The sequence below is a fragment of the Camelus bactrianus genome, chromosome X (assembly GCF_048773025.1).
Source record: "Camelus bactrianus isolate YW-2024 breed Bactrian camel chromosome X, ASM4877302v1, whole genome shotgun sequence".
NCBI classification, from domain to species: Eukaryota; Metazoa; Chordata; class Mammalia; order Artiodactyla; family Camelidae; genus Camelus; species Camelus bactrianus.
This window is the reverse complement of record NC_133575.1, coordinates 76,514,287-76,517,829: the sequence shown is the minus strand read 5'-3', so window position 1 is coordinate 76,517,829 and position 3,543 is coordinate 76,514,287. Positions and strand designations below refer to the sequence as shown.

At 34.8% G+C, this 3,543-nt stretch overlaps 1 non-coding gene across 1 annotated transcript; it reads left to right on the top strand.

The window, feature by feature from the left end:
• Positions 1-242: 242 nt before the first annotated feature.
• Positions 243-315, top strand: TRNAA-AGC (transfer RNA alanine (anticodon AGC)). The gene has a single exon. It is a non-coding gene; the product is annotated as a tRNA-Ala (tRNA).
• The last annotated feature ends 3,228 nt before the right edge of the window (positions 316-3,543 follow it).

The following is a 3,543-nucleotide window of genomic DNA, read 5'->3' as shown; positions in this document are numbered from 1 at the left end:
ATTAGAATGGTGTGAAATTAAGCACATTTCAAATATCAGTGGGGTCAGTGGAAATTTTAGTCTCTGTAACTATGAGAGCATGTCTCAAACCAGGAAGTTTGCAAACTTTTTCACATATCCTAAATAAGGAAACCTATTAACTACAGAACTAGCTATTAACAGGATTATGGTCAACAGTACTTTCATACGGTAGGGGGAAGAACTGAGGAACAGAACCACTTTAAGATCTACCACTCCTTCAGGGAGGGTATAGCTCAGTGGTAGAGCACATGCTTAGCATGCATGAGGCCCTGGGTTCAATCCCCAGTACCTCCATCAAATTAAAAAGAAAAAAATTCTATTACTGCTAACCCCAAAAGAGAAGGAGATATTTCACTACATTGAATACAATCTTTGCAGTGTTAGTCCAGTATTTTCCTTATATCCTAAGATGTGCGTTTAGTGTTTTAAAAAGGCCCTCTGGAATATACTGCTGTCCACGAGGGTATAGAGAGGGATTGTAAGGCTCTTGTGCTCCTAACAATAGCAAAATTACTCCTCCAAATATCTCCCTCCTGGTGCCTGCAATAATCACTAATCACTCTTTTGACTTGAAATTTTGATGGTTCCCGTTAAGTTGCTAATAGCTTTGGGAAACATGATGTATTAAACTATGAAGTGTTGTTAAACCTTAAGTGAGAATTAATTGATCGGATCCTTTCCAACAAAATAATCTATGGAAAAGAGGTTTTCCAAGGAATAATCCTGGGAATTACCTGGTGGGAGTGAATTTGATTAGAGCATGGTGGCGGTATGCAGAATAAAGATACTGTGGGGATACCTGGAGGTGCAAAAGTATCTGCAAGTAGCAAAAAATGCTGAAAGAAGAGGAATAAAGAAATTTTAGCAAGAGATTACCATATGCCCAGCATTGGGTCGAGGACACTCACATGTCGTTTTTTTCTTATCTGCTGAAGTTGGGCGTTACTTACTTCCCATTTTTGTCCGTGCATATAGATCTAGCTATTATTTTAAACATTTGTTTTCTTGATAGCTATAAGTTTTGATTCAAATCTATTCATACTTCTTGGATTTGACTTCTCAAATATAAGGACCAGTAAAAAAATAAGACAAAATTCCTGAATGAACTTCAGTAGCTTTCCTTCAGGAAAGAAATGAAACACTATTTGATGAGTTGTATCCTGATGAAAAGAAAGCATTGCACTGTAATTTTTTTTTCTGGCTATTTTAAAAGGGTCTTTCAATCCCTTCACATCCTCCTGCCCTATGTGCAAAGGTATGAAGATAATGATGGATGTTACATTCCAACCTACGTGTATCTTTTAGTAAAAATCGAAGTTCAGTAATGAGTCCTTATAGCAGACTTACTCATGCTGCTGTTTCACCCTGTGCTTGTGTGTTTGATAAGAGAGGAGTGTTTGGTTTTGTAAAACGGACAAATGGCAAATCTTATTGTGGGTAAAGATTTCTTTTAAGCTGAGTGCTTTAATGATCGACACTGGGCTCAGAAGTGATTTTCATTTTATTGCATTTTTCTCCAGGGCATTACACCCCAGTAAATAAAAATAAATAAGGAGAAAGATGTAGTTTTATATGCATGAGAGTAGGGCTTTAGCCTCAGAATTTCAGCCTTCTGGACTGTGTTTTCTCACCTGTGACTCTTCTGTGATTTGTGGTGCTAGTATGCAGTAAGCTCCCATATCCACAACTCTCTGGATTAATAAAAATCTGCATATATGAGCCTATCAAAAATCTATACAGCAAATACAGCAAAGTGTGCACTTACACAAAACACATTAGCTGTGTATACTCATAACCATGACATCACTCTGACACTGGAAAAGATAATTCTGTGCTAATCAGCAGCAAAATGACATTTCTCTTGTTCTTTAATGAGTAAGACACTGGGGGACTAAGCATGCTGATGTCAAAAATTGTATATGTCATCAAATTCATTTCAACCAAGTATAGTCATGTAGGATTTTAATCATTTGTTTTAGATAAATCAGCTTCATGGACTTAGTTGATCATGAGGAGTTTGGAATTCATAGTTTTAATTGGAAATCATTGTTGAAAATTATACTGTTGTACACTTAAAGTCTCCGTCAGCTGAACATATTGAACACTACTAATAGATTGGGTTTTCTTCTTTTTTGTAATCCTGTTTTTTTAATATGTAAAAAATCTGTCATTTTTCATATATTTGCTTCTATCAGTGAATGATTCTCAGTTTCTTCAATTTCCTGTTGATTTTATTTAATTTATTAATTGATTAATTTTTTAATTGAAGTATAGTCAATTTACAATTTTGTATTAGTTTCTGGTGTACAACATAGGGATTTAGTTATACAAATATATATATATTCCTTTTCATATTCTTTTTCTTTTTTATATATATTTTTGAAGTATAGTCAGTTTACAATGTTGCATTAATTTCTGGTATATAGCACAGTACTTCAGTCATTATAGGAATGTACATATATTCATTTTCATATTCTTTTTCACTATAGGTTACTACAAGATATTGAATATAGTTCCCTGTGCTATGCAGTGTGAACTTGTTGTTTATCTGTTTTATGTATATTAGTTAGTATCTGCAAATCTCAAACTCCCAATTTATCCCTTCCCACACCCTTCCCTCCAGTAACTGTAAGTTTGTTCTCTATGTCTGTGAGTCTGTTTCTGTTTTCTATACAAGTTCGTTTGTCCTTTTTTTTTTAGATTCCACATATAAGTGATATCATATGGTATTTTTCTTTCGCTTTCTGTCTTACTTTCCTTTGAATGACAATCTCTAAATCCATCCATGTTGCTGCAAATGGCATTATATTATTCTTTTTATGGCTGAATAGTATTCCATTGTATAAATATACCACAACTTCTTTATCCAGTCATCTGTTGATGGACATTTAGGTTGATTCCATGTCTTGGCTATTGTATATAGTGCAGCTATGAACATTGAGGTGCATGTATCTTTTCGAATTAGAGTTTCCTCCAGATATAAGCCCAGGAGTGGGATTGCTGGATCATATGGTAAGTCTATTTTTAGTTTTTTGAGGAATCTCCATAATGTTTTCCATAATGGCTGCTCCAAACTACATTCCCAACAACAGTGTAGGAGGGTCCCCTTTTCTCCACACGCTCTCCAGCATTTATCATTTGTAGACCTTTTGATGATGGACATTCTGACTGGTGTGAGGTGATATCTCATCATATTCTTTTTCAATATAGGTTATACAAATAGTCAGATTGTGTAGAGAAAAGGAAGAGAATGGAAGGGAGTGAAAGAAAAAGATGTGTCTCCTAGTGTAGTGTAATCGGTGTTGCCTTCGAAGTATATCTTTGAGAACAGAACAGAAGACTCCAAACGGATAAAAATGTGTAATTCTGATAAAATCATTTTGGGAGATTTTATATATGAACGATTCCTTACTATCATGTGGGAATTTGGGGAAACAGTGTTTTTGAGGCCAAAATATACAAGAAAGTAATAATCATCGGGGAGGACTTTGATACTAACCGTGTAGAAATAATATCACCCTC